This window comes from Microcaecilia unicolor, chromosome 4, assembly GCF_901765095.1.
Source record: "Microcaecilia unicolor chromosome 4, aMicUni1.1, whole genome shotgun sequence".
Lineage (NCBI taxonomy): Eukaryota > Metazoa > Chordata > Amphibia > Gymnophiona > Siphonopidae > Microcaecilia > Microcaecilia unicolor.
The window spans coordinates 230,372,065-230,397,768 of NC_044034.1; the positions used below are offsets into that span (position 1 = coordinate 230,372,065).

Sequence of the window (25,704 nt, forward strand, 5' to 3'; positions counted from 1 at the left end):
TAACAAATGAAAGGGATCTAAAAGTGTCTTACACAAATGGCCACTACCTCATGGACTACTGGAAACAAAACAGGGCACACTCTGACCCAGTAAGCAGAGGGAAAAGTACCATGGGAGTAGAGCCTACCAACTACCAACATCGTGAGCATTTAACACAAGCTAGTGGAATCACGGAGCCCAATACCCTACACCCACCACAATGCATTGCTGATGTGACTCTGCAGTGCCCTTAACAGAAAAGGTGTCACACTCACCCGAGACCCACATCAGAACCAGGGAAAGTCTGTCAGAGGATAGAACACATTCTGCTGTCATGGAGGTGGGTACGGCATTTGAGGCTGGCATACAGGCTGGGAAAAAAAGTTTGTAAAGTGGGTTTTTTTTTGGTGGGAGGGGGTTAGTGACCACTGGGGGAGTCAGGGGAGGTCATCCCCGATTCCCTCCAGTGGTCATCTGGTCAGTTGGGGCACTTTTTTGGGACTTGGACCTGAAAAAAAAGGGTCCAAATAAAGCGGACCAAATTCTCGTCAAAACGCCCTTCTTGTTTCAATTATCAGCTAAAGACACCCATCTCTCCTCGGCCGATAACCACGCCCCAGTCCCGCCTTTGCCATGCCTCCAACACGCCTCCAATAGGCCCCCGTGATCTTTGTTTGTCTCCGTGACGGACTGCAGTTGAGGATGCCAAAAATCGGGTTTCGATTATACCGATTTGGGCGCCCACGGGATCGAAATATGGGCATCTTTCTCTTTCGAAAATAAGCTGGATGGTCAGCCACATGGTCAGCTGTATGTCTTTCTTTAAAATTAAAATTTCCAAGCGCCATCGACTGAAGACACCAGTTTTCATTGATGAAATGCACAGTTTTTCCAAGATAGCTGTCTTTCCCAACAGAAGTCCAGTAATCTGCAGTTATAGACATACCTGTAGCTTTTGATAAGTGCATCATTTTTGCCTGCTTTTTATGATCATAAAGTTCAGATAACTTTTGTTTAATAGTAGTTTGCGATGGCAACACATAGGTAGAGTCAGAAGTGGCCACCTGGAGAAGTCTCTGCAGCACTAAGTCTATTGCCGGATTAACTGATCAGCAGTCAGTAGCGATCTGTTGTATCAACCCGTTGGTCATTGCATCAGCTGTCGTACATACAACAGTTGATTTTCTGAAGAAGTTTTCATTTTTCCTGTTGTTAGATGAATCTGAAGTTCCAGGACCCAAAGCTTTTGATGAGTGAAACGAAAGTCACCAGTCAGCAAAACTTTATCGTTGTCCATTGACATTTTCTCTCATCACAGTTGTGAAGGGAGGGGTCCCAGCTTTGATTCGGGTAGGCGGCACTAGCAGCTCTGAGTGGAGTCGCCACTAGCAGCTCTGAGTGGAGTTGGAACTAACAAGAAATAAAATATAATTTTTTTCTTACCTTTGTTGTCTGGTAATTTTATTTTATAATCATCTTCCTGTCCCCTCCCTTCTGTTTCATGGGTACCATGTTCTCCGTTCCCATCCCCTCCGCTGGCACCATCTCCTCCCTTCCCTCCATGCATGATCATCACCATTTCCCCCTTCTCTTTTTCATCCCTTCCCTTCTATGGCCACCATCTCCCTTCTTTGATTCTTACACCCCCAATTCCAGTATGTGACCCTCTACCCCCCCCCCCCCCCACACACACACACATCTTTCTCTCTCTCTCTCCCTCCTCCCCCCCCCCCCCCCAGCACCTCTTTTTACCTCTCCTGGCACTCCAGCAGTTCCATCTCCTCAGTGTGGTTCTTCTCCCTGCTCCTCAAGGCCCTCCGCTTCAGTGAAAGCACACTGCTTATCACCTGGCACCAAGCCTTTCTCTGTAACAGGAAGTTCTATCTGAGGAGGCAGGCATCATCTCCTCCCTTTTCCTTTCCCATCCCCTGGTACCATCTCCTCCCACCTCCCTCTACTCCATGGGCACCATATCCTCCCTTCCTCTCCCCTGGCACTATCATCATTTCTGATTCACCACGATCCCAGAGACTGTCTGGAAAGCTGCTTCTATTACATTACCACTTTTTCCCCTTTTCCAGTACCATTTCCCTTCTTCAATTCTTCCATCTCCCCCCCCCCCCCCCCCCCTCCGCATCTCTCTCTTTTTTCCTCTTTCTACCATCTTGCACCCTTCCCTTCATTTTTCTTTCTCTCTCTCTCTGTCTCCTGCTGTAGTCGCCCCACACGCCTGCATCTCTCTCTCTTTTTTCCACTTTCTCCCACTGTGGTCTGTTTCTTCCCCCCCCCCCCCCCCCCCCCCCCCCCCAACTGCATCTCTCTCTTTATTCCTCATTCTCCCACCATGGTCAGCCTCCCACCATTCCCCATCTGCCTCCATCCACATCTTTCTCTGTCTCAGCTTCACCTGGCAGCTTCTCACAGTGCTGGCATAGGAGGTTAGGGATTGGGCAGTTGCAGCTCCTCTCAGTGCAGCACAGGAGATCAGATTCGGCATCTCCTTATTCTTCCATACAGTGGCTCCCCTTCTTCTCCCTGCCTCATCTGAAGCCTCTGTAGCAGGAAGTTCCACAGTTCCACCCCCTCTGACAGAACCTCCTGTTACAGAGAGAGGATTGGAGCACACAGAGGAGAGGGGGCTACTGGAGTGTTGCAGAGGTAAAGCCTGGAAGACAAAAAAAAACCGAGAGAGACTACTGCCCTTTTAACTCACGTTAAAACTTTTAACACAAGTTAAACATTTAGCACGTTAATCGCATTAATGCTTTAAATTTTCAGCCCTAGTATTTATATTGGTATAATACACAGGTCACCTTCACAGTCAGAAGAAATGGACAGAAACTTAATTGAAGACATTCATAAGATAGCTAGGAAAGGGGAAGTACTACTGATAGCTTATTTTAATATGCCAGATGTCGATTGGAGCATCTCTGCTGAGGGGTCATCTAGAAGCAAAGGAATCTTGGATTCTCTACAGGAAGAATTGTTCCATCAGGGGGTAATGGAACCAATGCAGGATGGAGGAATTCTAGACCTGATGCTTACAAACGAGAAGAATGTTTCTGATGTTATGGTGGGAGATCATTTGGCATCTAGTGACTACTGAATGGTGTGGTTCAATATTAAGACACAGGAGGAGAAGGCTTATTCAACATTGAAGGTACTAAATTTGAAAAGAATTAACTTTGCCAAGATGGGGGAATTTCTCAAGCAAGAGTTAATTGGATGAGGACTGCTGAAGGAAGTAGAACTATTTTAAAGGGCGACAGATGTTTATGTTAGAAAATTACATAAAAGTAAGAGGAAAAGAAGGCTGCTCTAGTTCTCAAACGTAGTAACTGAAAAGGTAAGGGAAAGATGATTAACCTTGATACATTACAAGATGGCTCAGATAGAGGAAGACATGCAAGAAGACTTGGAAAAGCTGTCAGGAAAGCAAAGAGGCAAATGGAAGAAAAGATAGCTGATACAGTAAAATTGGGGGACAAGACATTTTTTTAGATTTGTAAGTGTTCATTGTCAGCCTGATCCCAAGGTATTTAAAAGACTGTTGTGCCCACCGTAAAGGAAAGTCGTCTCCCCATTCCTCTCACTCCCTTATTGATGAAGCTAAGGCCTCGGATTTATCCAGGTTGATGCAAAACCCCGCATAATCTCTGTATTCTTGAAACATCTCCAGCAACGTCTCTAACGATAGTTTCAGGTTCATGAGGTGTACCAGAAAGTAGTCCGCGAAGGCAGCAATCTTAAATGTTTGCATGCCCAGGCTTACTCCATGGATCAGGGGGTTGTCCATAATTTCTCTAATAAGTGGATCGAGCACCAGAACAAAAAGTAGTGGAGATAAGGGGCAGCCCTGTCTAGTCCCTTTCTTAATAGGAAAACTCGATGATTCCCACCCATTAACCCACATCGTTGCTCTAGGGTTTTTATTTATTTATTTATTTATTGCATTTGTATCCCACATTTTCCCACCTTTTTGCGGGCTCAGTGTGGCTTACAATACATTATGAATCATGGAAATACAATTTGTTACAACTTGGTTATGGATTACATTGTGATGAGTTGTTTGAGTCAAAGTTAAAGTATCGATAAGGAGTATAATCATGGAAAAAGCACTGAAACATTGGAAGGAAACAAGGGAGACAAAAAGGGGCAATATATAATAACAGGAACACACTTGGTATACATTTTCTGAGAGTAAAGGTATGAGTTTGGTATGCTTTCGGGGGATGAGAATACAGGAGTGGCTGTATTGATGCATGACTGAACAATGAGTGTGGGCTTTATGTGTTTTAGTCATTTCCGTAAATTTTCTCAAAAAGATGGGTCTTCAATAATTTGCGGAAGGTGGTTTGTTCGTAGATCGCTTTCAGGTTGCGTGGTAGTGTGTTCCAGAACTGCGTGCTCATTTAAGAAAAGGTTGACGCGTGCAGCGCCTTGTATTTCAAGCCCTTGCAATTAGGGAAGTGGAGGTTGAGGAAAGTTCGTGATGATCTTTTAGCGTTTCTGGGTGGTAAGTCTATTAAATCAGACATGTAGGCTGGGGCTTCACCGTGAATGATTTTGTGGACTAATGTGCATACTTTAAAAGTGATGCGTTCCTTGAGTGGGAGCCAGTGTAGCTTCTCTCGTAAGGGTTGTGCACTTTCATATTTTGGTTTTCTGAAGATGAGTCTGGCTGCTGTATTCTGGGCTGTTTGAAGTTTCCTCAGTATATGCTCTTTGCAACCTGCATATAGTGAGTTGCAGTAGTCCAGATGGCTGAGTACGAGGGATTGCACTAGGCTGTGAAAGACTGATCTTGGGAAGAATGGTCTTATTCTTTTCAGTTTCCACATGCTGTAGAACATCTTTTGGTAGTTTTGTTTGCATGAGTTTCGAGTGTTAGGTGGCGGTCGATAGTGACTCCAAGGATTTTTAATGTTTCTGAGATTGAAAGGTTTAGTTTAGGTGTATTTATAGCGGTGAATTCATTCGTGTTGTACTGGGAAGTGAGTATCAGGCATTGAGTTTTTTCTGCATTTAGTTTCAAACGAAATGCATCTGCCCATGTGTTCATGATGTGTAGACTTTGGTTGATTTTATTGAAGATTTCTTTAATGTCTTGTTTGAAAGGGATGTATATTGTTACATCGTCGGCGTATATATATGGGTTGAGGTTGTGGTTTGATAGGAGTTTTGCCAAGGGGGTCATCATTAGGTTGAAAATGGTTGGTGAGAGGGGTGATCCTTGTGGTACTCCACATTCAGGTGTCCATGCAGCAGACATTGTTGAGTTCGATGTGACTTGATATGACCGCTGGGTTAGGAACCCCTTGAACCAGTTTAGGACATTTCCTCCAATGCCAAAATATTCGAGTATGTGTATTAGGATTTCGTGGTCAACCATGTCGAAGGCACTTGACATATCAAATTGTAGAAGGAGTATATTGTTGCTGGTTGCAATCATTTGTTTAAATTTAATCATGAGAGTAATTAATACTGTCTCTGTGCTGTGATTCGATCGGAATCCTGATTGGGCATCATGCAGTATTGAGTGTTTGTTTAGATAGTTTGTGAGTTGTTTAGTTACCATTCCTTCGGTTATTTTGGTTATTAGTGGTATGGATGCTACTGGTCTGTAATTGGTTATTTCGCTTGCGCTTTTCTTTGTATCTTTGGGTATTGGGGTGAGTTAAAGTTTTCTTTTTCTTTAGGGAAAAGTCCGTTTTGTAGCATGAAGTTTACGTGATTCGTTAAGTCTATTTTGAATTGTTGAGGAGCTGATTGCATGAGGTTGTTTGGGCATATGTCTAGTTTGCAGTGGGATTTGGCAAATCTTTTAAGTGTTTCAGAGATGAGGTCTTCTGATATTAGTTCAAATTCGGTCCAAGTTCTGTCTGCTGGGTATGTTCCGTCTTCTGGGTCTAGACAGTCTAGAAGTGTGGCGTATTCAATAGGGCTGGCGGGTATTTTAAGTCATAGTTGTATAATTTTCTCCTTGAAGTATTTCGCAAGGTTGTCAACATCTGGGATGTTTTTGCTGTTGTTTGTAACTGGTGTGGTATCTAATAGTTTGTTCACAAGGTCGAAGAGTTTATGTGTGTTTTTGTAATTTGGTCCTATTATTGTTTTGTAATGTAGTCTTTTAGTCTGTTTTATAGTATATTTGTATTTCCTCCAAAGTAGTTTCCAGTCATTTAGTGTTTGTTCATCTCTCTTTTTGTTCCATGCGCGTTCTAGTTTCCTAACTTGTGTTTTACGTTTTTTCAGCTCTTCGGTGAACCATGGGTTTGTTTTTTTCCTGTGTGATGTTCTGGTTTGGATTGGGGCAATTTTGTCTAATGTTGTTGTGCATAATTCGTCCCATTCTTGGAGGAATTGGATGGTGTCAGTATTTGTTGACCATTCGTTCTGGTAGATCTGTTGCCAGAATGTTATGGGGTCTATTTTTCCTCTCGTGGTGTATGTTGTTCGCTCATGTTTATTGATTGTGTTTATATGTGTTTTTCGCCAGTAGAGAGAGACATTTGCTTTATGGTGGTCTGACCATATCGTGGGTGTCCATCTTGTGTCAGTAAGTATGATAGTAGAATCCGGGTCAAATTTGGTTGTTATGATGTCTAGTGTGTGTCCTTTTTTGTGTGTTGGTTGCGTGTTGGGTGTGTGCAGGTCCCAGAGTTTTAAGAATTCTTTGCATTCTCGTGTGCCTATTGAGGTGTCGTCTTCAAGGTGTAGGTTGATGTCTCCTATTATAAGGATGTTGGAGGCAGATACACATGTGTTCGAGATGAAGTCCATTAGTTGTGTTTGGGAGTCTTGCCATTTTCCTGGTGGTCTATAGAATAGGATTGCATTAAGGTGTCCTATTAGGTTTGGATGATTAATTCTTGTCGAGGCAATTTCAAGTTGTGGTGAGGTAGATTCACCCGTGGTTGTGATGGTGAATTCGGGTTTGTAAATTATGGCTATTCCGCCCCCTCTTTTTCCATTTCGGGTCCAGTGGGTGATTTTGTATTCTGGTGGGCATGTTACTAAGATGGCGGGGTCTGTGGGGCTGTGGAACCAGGTTTCTGTGATAAATAGAAGGTCTAAATTGTCTGTGGTGATCCAGTCTAGTATATCTACTGAGTTGCTTACTGCTGATCTTGCATTGATGTATCCTAGTTGGATTGAGCGGTGTGGTTCTGTAGGGAGGTTCGTTGTGTTTATTTTTATTAGTTGTCTATTTCTTCGGTGGTTAAGATTGTTGTTGTTGTTGTTTTCCTCTTTTTGTTGGTGGTGTTCATGTCCGGGAATTTTTCCTTTTAGTTAGTTGTTGTGTCTTTGGTTTGGTGGGTTGTTAAAAGGTTGTACACAGGGTTGGTGTATTGTGGGTGGTTTGTTATGGATGTTCTTTAGAGTGGGCATTGTGTGTGTGTGAGTGCTGTATGATTTGTGAGTTGTGGGGTTGTTATTGTCTGAGTTATGGGTTGTGTTTGCGTGTAGGAGTAGGGTGAGACAATGAATGGTTAGAAGTGTTTTACTTGTATTCATATCTGTGTTTAAGGCGCTGTTACATACATTCAGTTGGTTTACATTCAAAGCGAAGCAAAGCTTACATTTGCATTTAAGCTTAGCAACATTCAGTTGGTTTACATTCAAAGCGAAGCAAAGCCTACATTTGCATTTAAGCTAGCAACATTTCATTCTGATCGTGCTTGGTTTATAATCAGAGCAAAGCAAAGCCTGTGTTTACAGTTGGAGCATAATATTGAGTGTTACATATTAGTCTAGTTATCTTACTGCGCACGGTGGTCAGAACAAGCAAGTGAGATAATTACATTTAAATTAGGCTGTTAGCAGTGCAAATACAAGCTGTTCCCTTACCTTGTTTTTAAAGCGAAGCAAGGTAATTGTATTAGATCATTATATGGAATAATGATATTTGGTTGAGCGGCTCATTTGCATTCTGTGAATAATGTTTAAGATATTTGGCATACAAAGCTTGAATTGCCGCAACGAATCTACCGGAAAAACCATAGCTTTCCAGGGTGTCAAAAAGGAATGACCAATGCACATTGTCAAAAGCTTTTTCAGCATCGAAACTGATTAACAATGACAGCTCGCTACCGCGTGAACTGTGTTCTAGGGATGTTAAGATCACCCTCAGGTTTTTACTTACTGCCCGTCCTCCCACAAAACCAACCTGACTTTCATGGATTAAACGGGGCAGTAGTCTTGCCAATCTATTGGCCAAAATTTTTGCCATCAATTTGGTGTCATAATTTAACAGAGATATGGGGTGATACGATTTTGGATCTAACGGGTCTCTCCCTGGTTTAAGCAATACTATTATTTGTGCCCTATTCAGCTCGGGTGGCATTGCCTTTAATTCTATCAGTTGATTAAGGAACCTAGCTACGGCTGGTATGATGCCCGTCCCAATCAATTTATAGAAATCAGTGCGCAGACCATCCGGTCTTGGGGCCTTCAACAGTGGACTCTGGGTTATTACCATAGTCACTTCGTCTTCTGTGATCGGTTGATTGATGCAGTCCCGCTCCCTTTGTGTGAGTCTTGGTAAATTGAGGTTATTTAGGTACATCTGATTAGGGAGGCCTAAATCTTCTGAGGGGGCATATAAATCTTTGTAGAAGGCCTGAAATGTATCACAGATATCCTTGTCTGAGGTTTGAATGCCTCCGCCTTGCCCCCCGAAGTGTAAGAATATGTCTACTCCCTCCCTTTGGTTTAATTAATTTGGCCAATAATTTGCCCGCTTTGTTTCCATGTTTATAAAGCATGTATCGGTAGTAGGTCTGAGATTTTCGAGCACGCCCATATAAGAGCTCATTCAGCGCTGACTGCAGGTCTAACACCTGTTGTTTATGGCTCGCCGCATGTGTCTCCCCAAATCGTTTTCGCACGTGACAAAGTTGTTTGCTCATTCGTAGAATGTCCTTGTCTCGCGAAACCCGCACATAATGCGCATGACTAATTATTTCCCCGCGGAGTACCGCCTTGGCTGTCACCCAGAACAGTACCGGGTCGTTCTGATGTTCATGATTGTGTTCTACATATGTCTCCCAGCTGCCTTGCAAGCGAGCCTTTAAAATTGGGTCTGTGTATACTGTACAGGAAATTGCCACCTAGTGCCCTTTCTAACCTGACCCCGTGGCTGCCACTCCACCTTTACCCATGCCTGATCAGACACCACATAGGTCCCAATCTCTGCTGCTGTAACTTCTCCAAACATCTGGCATGAAATTAAGACATAGTCGATGCGAGATTGTGTTGAATGAGCCCTCAAGAGGTGGGTATAATCTTTTACTCCCTGGTGAAGCACCCGCCAAACATCCGTCAAATCTAACAGCTGGCTCAACTGTAGCAGGCCTTTGTTGTTATAGTATGTCGACGAGGTACCCGGGGCTGACTTATCTAGGAAGGGGTCTCAAACTGCATTAAAATCTCCTCATACTGTTATCTCCGCATGTGATTGGTTAAGAAGAAAATTTATCACAGTTTGAAAAAACTTTCTATCATAATTATTGGGAGCACAGTTTTTGCCTACCCACCACGGCCTCCAGAATAACATATCGGCCTGCAGCATCCACTAGAAGTGGGTTTATTGCCGTGGCAATGCCTTTGTGAAATAGTATTGCTATGCCTCCCTTTTTTCCCCTGCGCATGCGCCGCTATGCAATCTCCTACCCACCAGGTGCTGAGTTTGGCGTGCTCTACCTGAGACAGGTGTGTCTCCTGCAAAAGAGCAATATCAGCTTTCTGTCTATTCAATTGTTGCAAAATCTTAGACCTTTTTATGGGTGAGTTCACACCGCCTACATTCCATGATATAATATTTACCATGGTACTGTGTTTAAAGTGGTGCCCATTGTCCCAAGTGACTGTGTTAGTGATGGAGGGGGACATCCCAGCCACTGTCCCCTCTCAATTCGTTCTCTCCCTTCTATTATGGTTCTACGAACCTGAACCTGCATTCCTGTCCACCCGCCTCCCGTCTGCAAACCTTCCCACAACTTCACAGCTCCTAGCCTCCAAATACTTTTTGCCTCTTGTCTTCCTCTAATTTTACCCCTATAAACCTCGGTTCCACTTACTACCGTTTGCCCATCCCCGGAATTCTCCCTCAGCCCTCCCCCCAAGCCCCCTCGGTCTCCTCCCCTCCCCCAACCTCTTCCCCTTGTATCCAGGTCCACTATTTGGGACCATCACTTCCTATGTCCCTCCCTCCTGAAACCATTGCAAATTCCTCAGCAATATCTAAGCAATTACATGCAAATTCCAAACCCACTTTACCAAAAGGCCCCTATGGGGGCCCATGAACTTCTTGAGCAATAACCTTCAACTAAAACTTGTTAACAGTCACTTCGCTGTGTTTCTTCCCGCAGCCCAACCTCCTCGACACCACCACCACAGTCCAAAATCATTCGCTCATATCATCCCTCCAGCTCACTTGCAGTCCGTTTTCCGAGCTTTCATCTGTAAGTGATGTCCATATTCTCGCCTCAGCGGTCCTCTGGGGTGGCTGCATCCAATTGTTGCAAAAATTCTTGGGCTGCGCCTGCCGTGTCATAGATTCTGGTAGCTCCGTTGTACGTAACACGTAGTTTTGCCGGATATTGCAGCGTAAAGCGGATCTTTTTTTAAATAAGCGGGAACAAATCTCTGAGAACTTGTGCCGTTTAGCTGCCACTCCTGCGGAGTAATCCTGAAAGCACTGGACTGGTGTTCCTTCAAAATCCAGAGATTTCCCGGCTCTCAGCTGCTGTAAGATTTCTTGTTTCTGTGCATAGTTTAAAAAGCGTAAGATGACTATTCGGGGCTTGTTGGTACCTGAAGCTCTTTGCCCCAGCCGGTGAGCCCGCTCAATACGCAGAGGCCCCAGGGCCTCTGGGAGTTGTAGTTCTTTGGAAAACCAGCTGGATAAAAAGGTCTCCAGGCCCCGTTCTAGTGCGCTCTCTGGCAGTCCCACCATACGAATATTGTTTCTCCTGGACCTGTTTTCGAGGTCCTCAACTTTTTCTTCTAGCGCCAGCACCTTTTCCTGTAAGGAGTTCTGCGTGCCTTCGATCTCCCCAACTCGGTCCTTGACCTCGCTTACCCTCTTTTGGATTGCTGCACAATCTTTGGAGATGTCGACAAGCTGGTTCTGCAACCGCTCCAATTTATCATCTATCTGGGTTAACCAGCGATCTAGCAGGCCATCCATCACCGCGGATATCTGTGCAATGATCTCCGCGATCCACGTCGAGGAGACCGTCGGGCCAGGCGGGCTCGCGGGCGGCGCCATTTTCTCCTCCCCTGGCATGGAGTCTGGCCTTTTGGACGCTTTTCGCCGCCATCGCATGTCTGGGGAACCTGGAAGGTGAATCGTTGGTCCGTGGGCTCTCGTGAGTGCCGGTTTTTGCGGGTTGGGGTCTGGATTTTACGTTTTAGAGGCTTCGGAGAGAGGATAGGAGCCGGAGAGATCGTTGTGCTCAACCTCTCTCAGTCATGACGTCACCGGAACTATTCAAGGTTGTTAAAACGTGTACGGACTGTGCAGTATTGCAGAAAGACCTTAGGAAATTGGAAGCCTGGGCATCCAAATGGCAGATGAAATTTAATGTGGACAAATGCAAAGTGACGCACATTGGAAAGAATAGTTCGAATCATAGTTATCTGATGCTAGGGTCTACCTTGGGGGTTAGCACTCAAGAAAAAGTTCTAGGTATCATAAATACTCTGAAATCTTCTGCTCAGTGTATGGCAGCAGCCAGAAAAGCAAACACTGCTAGGAATCATTAGGAAAGGGATGATGAATAAGACCAAAAATACTATAATGCTTTTGTATCACTCCATGATGCAACCGCACTGAGTATTGCATTCAGTTCTGGTCGCTGTATCTCAAAAAAGAGCAACCAAAATGATAAAGGGGATGGAATTCCTTGCATATGAGGAAAGGCTAAAGAGGTTAGGGCTCTTCAGCTTGGAAGAGACAGATGAGAGATATGATTTAGGTCTACACAATCCTGAATGGTGTAGAATGAGTAGATCGATTTTTTACTCGTTCCAAAAGTACAAAGACTAGGGGACACTCGAGGATGTTAACATGGAAATACTTTTAATACAAATAGGAGGAAATATTTTTAAACTCAACGACCAGTTAAGCTCTGGAACTCTTTGCCGGAGGGTGTGGTAACAGTGGTTAGCATATCTGGGTTTAAAAAAAAGTTTGGACAAGTTCCTGGAGGAAATGTTCATAGTCTGCTATCGAGACAGACATGGGAAGCAACTGCTTGCCCTGGGATTTGTAGCATGGAATATTGCCATGATTTGGGTTTCTGCCAGGTACTTGTGACCTGGCTTGGCCACTACTGGGCTAGATGAACCACTGGTCTGACCCAGTATGGCTACTCTTATGTTATTATGAAGCCAAAAGAGATATACATCTGGTAAAAGCACAGGCGGATGAACAAATTGCTAGAAAATGTAAGGAGGGGAGACAGAATTTTTTCAGGTATATTAGTGAAAGGAGGAAGGCTAAACATGGAATTGTGAGAATGAAAGATGTTATGGACTGCTCTGTGGAGAGCGATAAGAAAAAATTGAATGTGCTAAACAAATACTTCTGTCCTGTGTTCACAGAAGAAAATCCTAGAGAAGGACCACTAGACTAAAGATACATATGAGAATGGAATGGATTTCGCACCATTCATGGAAGAAATGTTTATGAACAAATGGAAAAATTGAAGCTGGAGAAAGCCATGGGACCAGATGGGATCCATCCCAGGATATTGAGGGAGCTCAGAGAGGTTCTGGTGGGTCCTCTTAAAGACCTGTTTAATAAATCCTTGGAGATGAGAGAGGTTCCGCGGGATTGGAGAACAGTGGATGTAGTCCCTCTTCACAAAAGTGGCAACAGAGAAGAAGCAGGAAACTACAGGCCGGTAAGCCTCACTTCAGTTATTGGAGAAGTAATGGAAGCATTGCTGAAGGAAAGGATTGTGAATTTCCTGGAATCCCTGGGTTACAAGATCTGAGGCAACATGATTTTAACAAAGGTAAATCATGCCAAACAAATTTGATTGCATTCTTTGACTGGGTGACCAGAGAATTGGATCAAGGATGTGTGCTAGATGTAATCTACTTGGATTTCAGCAAAGCCTTTGACACAGTTCCTCATAAGAGGCTTTTGAATGAATTTGACAGGCTGCAGTTAGGACCCAAAGTGGTGAACTGGATTAGGAACTGGTTGACAGACACTAGAGGTTGATGGTCAATGGAATTCACTCAGAGGAAGGAAAGGTAAGTAGAGGAGTGCCTGAAGCATCAGTGCTGGGCTGATTCTATTTGATATATTTGTGAGCGACATTGCTGGAGGGTTATAAAAGTAAGGTTTTTCTTTTTGCGGATGATACCAAGATTTGTAGCAGAGCGGACACTTTGGAAGGAGTGGAAAACATGAAAAAGGATCTGCAAAAGTTAGGAGGATGCTAGGCTGCATCGAGAGAGGTGTAACTGGCCAAAGAAAGGAGGTGTTGATGCCCCTGTACAAGTCATTGGTGGGGCCCCACCTGGAGTATTGTGTTCAGTTTTGGAGACCATATCTTGCTAAAGATGTAAGAAGACTTGAAGAGGTCCAGAAGAAGGTGACAAAAGTGATATGGGGTTTGCGCCAAAAGACTATGAAAAGAGACTGCTGAATAGGTAGGGCAGGAGGGACAGGGGAGATATGATACAGCTGTTTAAATACTTGAAAGGTATTAACATAGAAACAAATCTTTTCCAGAGAAAGGGAAATTACAAAGAATTAGAATGGGTTTTTTTTAATGTTAAGACAATTTGTCTATTGGTACAGATGTTGACTCAGATTGACTAGAGTCTATACAGGTTATAAATATATGAGCCTGAAGAAATACACATCTGATTTTTAAAGCCTTGCACTATCAAAGAGCCACTTCTTTACTACAAGCTTTGCACTGGCTTCCATTGAAGGCAAGGGTTCACTTTAAAATTGTTGCTTTTGTTTTTCATTATATGGATTGGCTCCTGATTACGTGTGCACTTTAATAGATCTCCCACTAAGGAGTGCATTCAAGGGCACCCAAGATTTGCTTTGACTTCACTTTCCTAGGTTGTAAGGGAATAATTTATAAGTCAATTCATGTTGTGGAGATTTTCTATCTTGCAACAAAGATGTGGAATTTATTGTCAAAAGAGATAAGATGGGTAACTATCTACTTATTCGCAAAATGCTCAAACCTTATCTTTAAAAAATTATTAGTAGAAATCTATTTATTTATTTATTTATGAATTTTATATCCCACATTTTTCTGCACAAATTCAAGTTCAATGTGGCTAAGAAACAAGAAGGGTCATTACAAATATAAAATAAAATTCATAAACCCATGCATTTCAATAAAGGAGAAGCAAAATAAAGAAACAAATATATAAAATCTGATAATAGAGCATACAGAATACAATGGAAGGGGAATTCAAAAAAACAAAATTCAACAAGGCATGGAGGAGCATTTTTAACATGACATCTAAGTCTGACTTTGGACATTTTACACAAAGAAGGAGATTCTATATATGGCACCTTAAAAATCAAAATCAGTGCTGACTAAGTTTATTCTATACTCAGCAGCTAGATTTAGGTGCTGATTATACAATACTCTTTGTTGATATTTCAACGCTGATATCTGTGTGCATTGTGAAGATGAGGCTTCTGCTCCCACTCTCCAGCAGGCCTGTGGCCTCTGAACAGGACTTCAAACAGCCTCTTCCCAGCATCCGGAGTAATCCAACCTCAAGCTCCTGGGCCCCTTTCTTACTCAGGGTGAGCTGATTCTCAGTATGCAAATTGTATGCAGATTAGCATGTTATCCTTTCACTCTCAGGGTGACCTGGTTCCCAGCCTGTTTTTCTTCCTTGAGCACACAGTCCACCACAAGTCCATAGGGTTTAGCCAGTTCTTTCCAGGGGGATCCTCTTTCTTCAGCTACCAGCTCTCTTCTCTTTCTTTCCCCCTCACTCAGGTGGGGTATAAAGTGGTTAATAGCTAAACAGGACCCAGCCCATAACCGCCTGCACCTGTAGCCATCCCCAGACTCTCCCCGGTCCTAGCGACCGCCAGCTATTCTCCTAGCGCCCTCTAGTGGCCTATCCTGTACATTTTTAGGGGAACAGCGCCATCTAGTGGCCTGCCCCGGCTAGGACAGCCTCTTATTTATCACAGCATCCATTTATGCCAACAAAAACCTGGTGTAAATCTCAGCACATAGATGTAGGTGCACTGGGCCATATTCTATAACTAGGCGCCTAAATTTTGGAACACTCATGAAACACCCATTTCCATATCTGTAACCATGACCCTTTTTGCCTCCGCATGTTAGAAGTTCAGCACACATTATTACAGAATACATTTACACCTATGTTTACTAAGCAGCACTATGGGCGCATTAGCATTTTTAACATGTATAAATGGTTTAAACACGTTAAACACTAATGCGCCCATAGAAATGCATAACACCAAATTTACATAAGACCTATTTCAAAATCACACATCTTTCATACATATATTCACATTCCATGAACTCATTATATTTCAATACATTTATTCCTGCTTCAAAAACATGAACAGATTAACCCTTGCAGAAAATTCTTAATCTGAATAACACATCTCGACCAAAGTCGAGCAAAACCAACCACCATTTATTCAGATTAAGAATTTTCTGCAAGGGTTAATCTGTTCATGTTTTTGAAGCAGGAATAAATGTATTGAAATATGAGTTCATGGAATGTGAATATATGTATGCAAAAGTGGAGGAGTGGCCTAGTGGTTAGGTTGGTGGACTTTGGTCCTGAGGAACTGAGTTCGATTCCCGGCCCAGGCAGCTCTTTGTGACTCTGGGCAAGTCACTTACCCCTCCATTGTCTGCCGCATTGAGCCTGCCATGAGTGGGAAAAAGTGCGGGGTACAAATAAAAAAAAAAAAAATAATAATAATAATGTATGAAAGATATGTGGTTTTGAAATTGGTCTTATGTAAATTTGGTGTTAAGTTATAATTGACCAATTAATAGATTTCTTTAACCCTTGATTCAGTAGTAACATAGAAATGCATAGGCGTGTTAGCGTTTAATGTGCCTTAAATTTACAGGTGCATTAAAAACACTAACACACCTTAGTAAACATTTGTGATTTGTGCACCTAAATTCTACTCAGTGCCAATTAGTGCACTATGTTACTATGATTACTGTAATGGCCCTGGGCGGGCCTACTCATGGGGATAAAGAAAGTGCATTTGAATGATGATTTGGCCCTGCAGGTTGGGGGAACTAGGAGTGAACCAGCTGGGAAAAAATGAACAAAGGCAAGGAAATTTCTGTGGAGGGGGGGAAGAGAACAAGCTAGAATCAGGAGTAAGGAGGGGAGACTACAAGGGCACAGGAAAGGAAAATCAGTGCTGATGGAACAGAAAGGCAAAGAGGCAGGCAGGAAAAACAAGGCAAAGAAATTTCTGTGGGGGGGGGGGGGGGCGCCAACTGATAGTCTGCAGGGGGGCACCAGAGACCCTTGGTACGGCCCTGTCATTATTGCTTCTTAAGTGCTGTTATCAGTGCTCATTAGCTTGTTAAGCCAATTAAGTTACACATGATGTTATAGAATCCGCACTGATTTTGGCGTCTAAATCTAAGCGCACTATATAGAATTTGGGAGAAAACATCCAAAATCTGAATAGGAAAGAAGGTCATTTTCCAAAAAAAAAAAAAGCTATCTTCTTTTTTCTAAAATACTGTTTCGAACACGTTTTGGTGATTTGGATGGGAGTTTTTTGGTCAATTTTTGAAAAAAAAAAAAAGTCCAAGTGCAAAATGCACAAAATCAAGCCATTGGGATGTAGGAGGAGCCAGCATTTTTAGTAGACTGGTCCCCCAGACATCCAAGGAAAGCAATAGGGCTCCCTAGTGGGCACTGAAGTAAGTCTCTGGTCGCATCTCCCAGCAGCTGAGAGATGCGACCAGAGACTTACCCTGTGCATTGAGCTGATGTCCTCATCTTGACTGAGGAAAGCACCCTGCTGGTTTTTTACGTTTCAATCTCATGTCCTGCTTGGACTATTAGCCCCTGACGCAGCCCTTGTGGGCGAAACACAGTCTGTGTCGGGCGAATCTCTGAAAATAAAGTTTTGAACCATATCACTGATTGATCTGCTTTGTTTGTCTCCACGTTGGATTTTGCGGATCGCTTGCCATCTTGTTTCATATGGTCATTTAGGGCACCCCTTTGTGCCTTTTTCGTTATAAAAAACAGGTCTCGCTCAAAATGTCTTAGTTTTAGTCCTGGAAAGTTTTGTTTTGTTCCATTATGGTAGAAAAATGTCCAAGTGTTAGGAATACCCAGATCCCCCCCTTATCACGCCCCCTGAGATGCCCCTTGTGATTTGAATGCAATTCTGACTAAATTCATAGAAAAACATCTAAAAATTGATTTTGAAAATACCAGTTTGGACATTTTTGTGAGAAAAACAGCGAAATGATGCTTTATGTTACTTTTTTCTCTTTCAAAAATGAGCCCAATCATGAATTAGGTATCTGTCAGGCTTATTTTTGAAAGAGAAGGACGCCCATCTTTTGACACAAATCGGAAGATGGGCGTCCTTCTCATTTAGATCTTTTTGCGTTAACGGAAACCTGGATATTAGCTGATGAGGAATCTTATCTATTCCAATGCTTACCAACAGATTACTCAGTAAGCTAAATATCTCGAGTAGGGAAACGGGGTGGTGGTCTAGCCTATATCCACTCTTCTAATCTTAAGATCAAAGAGATTTCCGAGCATGGTCTTCCATACCCTGAACTTCTTCTAGTACAAATAAATGCAGGCACTACTATATTTCATGCCCTGCTCCTTTACTGTGCCCCCTCTGCAACAGGTGAGGAATGGGAAAGCATATACCAATCTTTAGCTGTAGCAGTGGTAAAGTTCCCCAATTTAATAATATGGGGTGATTTTAATACTCACGTAGACGATTGTCTTAACCCACGCTCTAAGAAATTTTTAAAACTTTTACAAGATCTTGATTTACCTCAACATGTGACCTACGCATAATGCTGGTCACATACTGGATTTGGTCATGACATGTATGCCACAAGAGTTCACATGTACACAGATAAAAACAGTACCAGTCTCTTGGTCAGACCATTCTTTCCTTTAATTTGATCTTATCTAGACCAGTTCAGAGACAAACTGTAAAAACTATTCAGACAAGAGGATTACATAAGATAGACCCTGCCACTTTACCTTTGCTATTAGAAGCTTTTCCTCAAACCTTGCCTGATTTAGCTCTAGAAGAACAAATCACTACCTGGAATCAGGTTCTTTCAGTGGCACTCGACAATATTGCCCCTTTGAAAAATATAAAACCAAACACAAAGAGATCTCAGCCATGGTACCACCCTGGGCTAAAACTATGTAAGCAGCAACTACAAAGAGCGGAACGATTATGGCGTAAAGGAAAAACAGTAGACCTACGAGATAAATGTAAAAAATGCCAACGTTATTATATTAAGCAGTTAAAACTGGCAAAAACAAACTACTTTTCTAAACAAATACAGGATGCTTCAAATTCATCCAAACAACTTTTTCGCATTATGAAACAACACTAAAACAAGGTTCTCATACAGAGACAGTATATATAGATTCTGAAACACTGGCAAAATTTTTCATATCAAAGATTGACAACCTAAGATTGCAATTTGATAAGCCTAAAAAAACAGAGGATTTACTGACGCAAAACCCACTTTTATCTTTATCAGGAACATGGCATCAATTTGAAATTCCATCACTAATATCTTTTCAAAAATTATCACATATTTCACCTACATATAGTGCATTAGATCCGATTCCTTCTAACTGGCTGAAAAATCCTTCAGTGAAATTATAAGCCCACCTATATTTAATCATTACAAAAAGTCTTATAGAAGGAAGAGTTCCAACACCACTTAAAGAAGCATTGGTAAAGCCTATTCTGAAAAAATCTTCTCTAGACGCATCTCTTCCGGGGAATTATCATCCAGTTTCCAATCTTTCATTTCTATCTAAAGTTCCAACACCACTTAAAGAAGCATTGGTAAAGCCTATTCTGAAAAAATCTTCTCTAGACGCATCTCTTCCGGGGAATTATCGTCCAGTTTCCAATCTTTCATTTCTATCTAAAGTTCCAACACCACTTAAAGAAGCATTGGTAAAGCCTATTCTGAAAAAATCTTCTCTAGACGCATCTCTTCCGGGGAATTATCGTCCAGTTTCCAATCTTTCATTTCTATCTAAAGTTCCAACACCACTTAAAGAAGCATTGGTAAAGCCTATTCTGAAAAAATCTTCTCTAGACGCATCTCTTCCGGGGAATTATCGTCCAGTTTCCAATCTTTCATTTCTATCTAAAGTTCCAACACCACTTAAAGAAGCATTGGTAAAGCCTATTCTGAAAAAATCTTCTCTAGACGCATCTCTTCCGGGGAATTATCGTCCAGTTTCCAATCTTTCATTTCTATCTAAAGTTCTGGAAACAGTTGTATTTCATCAACTTCAATCCTATATAGAATCTAAAAACATATTACACCCTAGACAATCGGGGTTTCGGAAAGGACACAGAACTGAAACAATTATAACCTCTTTTTTAAGTGAGATACACGCTAGGCTAGAGCAGGGTTACGTTGCTTTAATCATTTCACTAGACCTATCAGCTGCTTTTGATCTCATAGATCACGATTTACTATTAAATCGGTTAAAAGAAATCGGTATTACAGGTACTATGACTGGTTTGCTTCTTTTCTTGCTAATCGGTCATTTAAAGTAGTACAAAACTGTTCCTCCTCAAAAATGTATCCTATTTCTTGTGGTGTTCCACAGGGATCGGTTCTATCACCATTGTTGTTTAACATCTACGTCAGCCCTCTTGCTCTACTTATTCAATCATTAGGTATCAGTTTTTATTCATATGCCGATGATTTCATTCTGATTCATTATGTAAAATCATTAGACCCTGACCTTACACAAATTCAGACTGGCGTTAAAGAAGTAGCTAGCTGGCGTTAAAAAAGTAGCTAGCTGGCTTAAAAGACATTTCCTAATCTTGAATCCGGATAAGACCGTTACATCATGGATTACAGGACGTGAGACTGTTCCTGCTGTGATACCTATTTTATTTGACAATCCAATACCAACAGTGCAATCTTTCAAATATCTTGGAGTCATTATTGACTCTGTGCTATCCTTTAATGAACAAATATCTATGGCAGTCAGAAATTCGTTTTATCATCTTCGTAGATTACGTTCAATTAAAAACTCAATTGATAAAGCCTCATTATGTACACTAACACATGCATATATCACAACACGCCTGGATTACTGTAATATCATCTATGCAGGGTTAACTAAGACAAACTTAAAACATTTACAGATGATACAGAATACTGCAGCCCGTGTCTTCTGCAGGGCTTCAAAATACGATAGAATTACGCCACTTCTGTTCCAACTTCACTGGCTTCCAGTGGAAGCCAGAATAACATTTAAAATCCATACACTGACTCATAAAGCTCTATATTTACTAATTCCATCGTATTTATCAAATCTTGTCTTGCCCTATTCACCTAGGTGAGCACTTCACTCACTCACCGATAATAGATTGATTATCCCATCGCCACAGAAGGCTAGATGGGAGTCTAGTAGAAATTCAGCTTTCTTCTTTTTAGCCCCTTCTCTTTGGAATTATCTTCCAAAACACCTTAGACTGGAAGAGTCCTACATTCAATTTCGAAAGTTATTGAAAACATACCTATTTCAGGATACGTTTGAAGATAATCTGCGATAAAAGGCATAGTTAGTAGGTTGTATTAAATATGCAGAACAATTATATGTTGTTTATGTACTTGTTTATGAATGGCTGTTCAGTAAGAATTGGTTTTTATCTTTTAAGAATGGTTGTTTTAGTTTTGCTTTCCTATCTATTCGATTGAGTTCCTTATGTTTGTGTGATCATTCTATTTTAACATGTAAACCGTTTTTGTTTTGTAACTACAATTTGAAACGGTATAGTAAAATAAATAAACGATAAATAGGGTTGCCCAAATCGGCATAATCGAAACCCGATTTTGGGCATCCCCAACTGCTTTCCGTCATGGGGATGACCAAAGTTCCCGGGGGCGTGTCGGAGGTGTAGCAAAGGCGTGACTTGGGCGTGCCTAACACTTGGGCGTCCTTGACCCATAATGGAAAAAAAAAGGGCGTCCCTGACGAACACCTGGACACCGTTACCTGGTCCTTTTTTTCTTACGACCAAGGCACAAAAAGGTGCCCGATCTGACCAGATGACCACCGGAGGGAATCGGGGATGACCTTCCCTTACTCCCCTAGTGGTGACTAACCCCCTCCCACCCTCAAAAAATATCTTTCAAAATATTTTGTGCCAGCCTCTATGCCAGCCTCAAATGTCATACTCAGGTCCATCGCAGCAGTATGCAGGTCCCTGGCGCAGTTTTAGTGGGTGCAGTGTATTTCAGGCAGGCGGACCCAGGCCCATCCCCCCCAACTGTTATATTTGTGGTGGTAAATGTGAGCCCTCCAAAACCCACCATTAACCCACAGTACCCACATCTAGGTACCCCCTTCACCAGTAAGGGCTATGGTAGTGGTGTACAGTTGTGGGTAGTGGGTTTTCGGGGGGGGGGGGGTTAGGGGGCTCAGTACACACGGTAAGGGAGCTGTGTACCTGGGAGCAATTTCTGAAGTCCACTGCAGTGCCCCCTAGGGTGCCTGGTTGGTGTCCTGGCATGTCAGGGGGACCAATTCACTACGAATGCTGGCTCCTCCCACAACCAAAGGGCTTGCATTTGGTCATTTCTGAGATGGGCGTCCTTCGTTTCTATTATCGCTGAAAATCAGAAACGACCAAGTCTAGGGACGACCTAAATGTCAAGATTTGGATGTTCCCGACCGTATTATCGAAACGAAAGATGGACGCCCATCTTGTTTCGATAATACGGGTTTCTCCGCCCCTTCGCCTGGACGTTTTGCGAGGACGTCCTCAGCAAAACTTGGACGTCCCTTTCGATTATGCCCCTCAGTATCAACTAACAGGAATCTTTCAAAAAGGAAAGGTTTAATTTGCAAAAAACTAACCCCCATGTTTACTAAGCCATGCTAGTGGCTGGCTGTGTGCTAATACAGACACAGCCCATTCACTTTGAATGGGCTGTGCTGGCATTGCCGAGCAGTAGTTGGTAGTGCAGCTTAGTAAACAGGGTGGTAAGTTATCATGCTAGGATCTTACATATTTTGGCAAGGAATTCCACTATTCAGTACTTTACCTTGGTAAGAAAAGGAAGCAGAATAGATTGACTTATATACTACTTACAGGTAGGGAATGGAGATGCATGTAGTCTCTTATGCAGGAAGGTAGAGTAACAAGGAGTAGCATGTAATCAGTGTAGTACCATGTAAAATCTGAAATATAAGAGCACAGAATTTGAAAACAATCCTGACCTAAATGGGAAGCCAATGTAATTGTATCAGCATTGGAGTAGCCCTAGAAGAGTGCGGCACATGAAGGACAAATCTGGCCACAGTTTTTAAACAGCTTGTAATTTCTTTAAAACGCATTCTTTGCAACATGCATAGATAGAATTACAATAGTCAAATTGGGTCAAGACAAGAGATTGGACGAGTAGTCTGAAAATATCAATTGAGATGAAGGGCCTGAGATGCTTCAGTTGCCAGAGTAATTTAAAAGATTTGGTGACTACATAGGAACCTGAGGTTCAACGGTTACGTGCCAATCTACTATAATAACCCCTAATATTTAAAGAGTGGTATCCAGATGATAGGAAATACAGTCAATGTTAAAACTGCTGCAGGGATCATTGGTCAAACGGATTAGTTATTACCAAAACTTTAATCTTTTCCCAATTTAGTTTAAACCTAAATTCTGAGGCCCAGAATTCCATTAGGTCAAGATCTGTGAGAATTTCATGGATGCCACCTCAAAATGGGATCTAAATTGTGACATCATCAGTGTAAATAAAAGGATGGAATCCCCATGACTCAAGTCTCCCTCCTAAAGGAGCCATCATGAACTAAATTGAATTGGAGATAAGGGGAGCCTTGCAGAACACCACAATCAGGAAACCAAGGTAGGGAAAAGGAACCATAAGACTTTCCCACAAAGCCCAAATTGGTCTAATAAATTTAATAATAAATCATGATTCACCACATCAAAAGCACTTGACGTCAAATTGCATTACTAGAACCTTATTACCTAAGCTATTTTCTATCTTGAAGGTAGAAACTAAGGTGGCTAGGACAGTCTCAGTACTGTAACGTGGTCTGAAGCCAGATTGGGATGCGTGAAGTAAGCGAAAGGTGGAAAGGTAATCACTGAGCTAAGCTGCTACAATTCCTTCCATCAACTTGATTATTTTGATCTATGTTCAGGAAAAGACAAGGGACTGTTGGCTTATGTACAAATATTTACAATTTTTTTTCTTCAATGTTTATTGTGTTTGAAAACTGTAAGCATATGCATACATTCCTATGATTTAGCAATTTTTTGATTCACTCTTACAGAGTTAAGATGAAAGATGTTTTGTAACCAGCTTGGTGAAATATAAATGGAGTTCCCCGGGGATCGCCTCCTTCACCTTTGCTCTTTAATGTTTTTTTCAATCCTTAGATTTTCTGTTGCAAAGTAAAAATTTTCTATATTACATATACGCTGACAACATCTTAGTGCTGATTCCGTTCAATTCAGTCTCTGAGACAGACCCTTTGCTGATCCAAAATTGTATATCAATGTTGAAACTGAATACTGGAAAAACAAAGTTTATATGCTTTGACACTAAACCAATGAACATTCCTAAGACAATTTGCATTAATCAAGAAACTTCTAATTTTTTCCAATCATCAAGATTCTAGGTATTCTAGTCAACAGCGCTATTATGCTAAAAGATTAGGTTTCCTCATTAGTCAAGTAATGTTTTTTTCTAATGAGAAAGCTACGATGTGTCTGTAGTTATTTTGAACAAGACCAATTTAAACTATTGGTTCATGTACTTCTAATTTCTTTTTTTTTTCTATTTTTATTAATTTTTACATATCAAACATAAATGCATGGGCAATATCTGTAAATTCAAACAAAGAAAAATAAACAACAAACAAGGAAATCTTTCCCCCTTAATTTTGTCAACAAAATACTTGGATCCAGATACTAGGCAAAAAAAGAAAAAGAGAAAACTTATATATATCATTGAAGCATTTGGGAGTAAGACAATACTCGCAGCTGATAAAACAGCATTTTAACTAATGGGTGTAGCCAAGGGAACCCTAGTACTTTCTTTAGAATTAATGAATTCTAGCAGTTTCTTTGGGTTAAAGAAAACACAATTAATTGAGTCGAGAGACACAAGACATCTACAAGGAAATTTTAACTCAAACAACAGTTGAGAACTGTTGGTTTATAAGCCAGGAATTCTCTCCTTCTTTTTTGTGTGTCCCTGGCCAAATCGGGAAAAACCTAGATTTTAAATCCCCAAAAAAGAGCATTTATATGATGGAAGTAGGAGCGGAAAATATTGTTTCTGTCCGGCTCTAAGGCAAAAGTCACCAAGAGAGTAGTTCGTTCTGTCACAACTTCTAAAGAACTTTCCACTAATTCAGTCAAGTTTAAATCAGAAACAGGCTGAGGTTGTTCATTAGAAGATCTTGAAGTCCTCGTTATATATCGGGCTCTAACTATGGGTGGAAAACCCACCGCCGGTATTCCAGATATTTCTCCAAAGTATTTTTTAAGCATTTCCAAAGCAGGTATTAAAGGTGATTTTGGAATTTAAAAACCTCAAATTATTTCTTCATCCTTGATTTTCTAGATATTCAAGCTTACGAGCTTGAATATCTCTCTCTTTGATAAGCACTGAGGTAACAGTATGTAGCTGAATAATTTCCCCTTCTAATGCGATAGTTTTATTAGAGTGATCTTGAATATTGTCAGACAGATTTTGATAAGATTGTTTAAGTTCCAGAATCTCTCCCTTAAAGGAACTAGGTATGGATAACAAAGTAGAATTCAAACCTTGGATAGCGTCCCATAGCGACTCCATCATCACTACAGCCGGTCTTATCAATCTTCCATTTCCCCTGGAAGATAGGCCCTGGGTAGAAGACGAGGAGAACAGAATTGCCTGCACCCCCTCCGTTGTTAATCTGCCTGGGGTTGAAGTGCTGACAGGTCCTCCACTCTCAGCATGTGAAAACTGTTCCTCACCAGGCACCTCCGTTTGCTGTGACCCTGCCGACACAGAATTGCTTCCAGGTCGTGAGGGGGCTATGTTGGAGGGAGGACTCAATGACACTCCCTCTATGCTGCGGTCCACGTCAAAAGACGCGGAGCCCATTGAAGCAGGCGTCTGCTCCCTGAGCGTTCTCACTCCGAAGTTCTCCAAGGTAGTTTGACGCGAAGAAGGGGTTGTTGCCAGGCTCGAGGAGGTAAGAGCCTTAGCTTTCCCCTTTCTTTTCCCCATAATACAAAATGGGGAAAGTTCTTAACACCAGGCTCTTTCAGAGAATTTCAAGAGCAGAAAAAACGTGCAGCTGCTCCAGTCGCCATCTTCGATCCGATACTTGAGACATATTTATGTTATATCTATGTACATATGTTATGCATGAACATTGTTTTTCATCTATATGTTTTACTTTATATGT

At 41.8% G+C, this 25,704-nt stretch overlaps 1 protein-coding gene and 1 long non-coding RNA gene across 4 annotated transcripts in view; both read left to right on the forward strand.

Annotated features, from left to right (window-relative positions):
• The window catches only part of GAL (galanin and GMAP prepropeptide), a 137,557-nt gene that overhangs the window by 70,877 nt on the left and 40,976 nt on the right, over positions 1 to 25,704 (forward strand). The window lies entirely within an intron of this gene.
• On the forward strand, positions 425 to 17,322 carry LOC115468023. Its single transcript, XR_003941808.1, has 3 exons — positions 425 to 456; positions 8,534 to 8,542; positions 17,227 to 17,322. It is a non-coding gene; the product is annotated as an uncharacterized LOC115468023 (long non-coding RNA).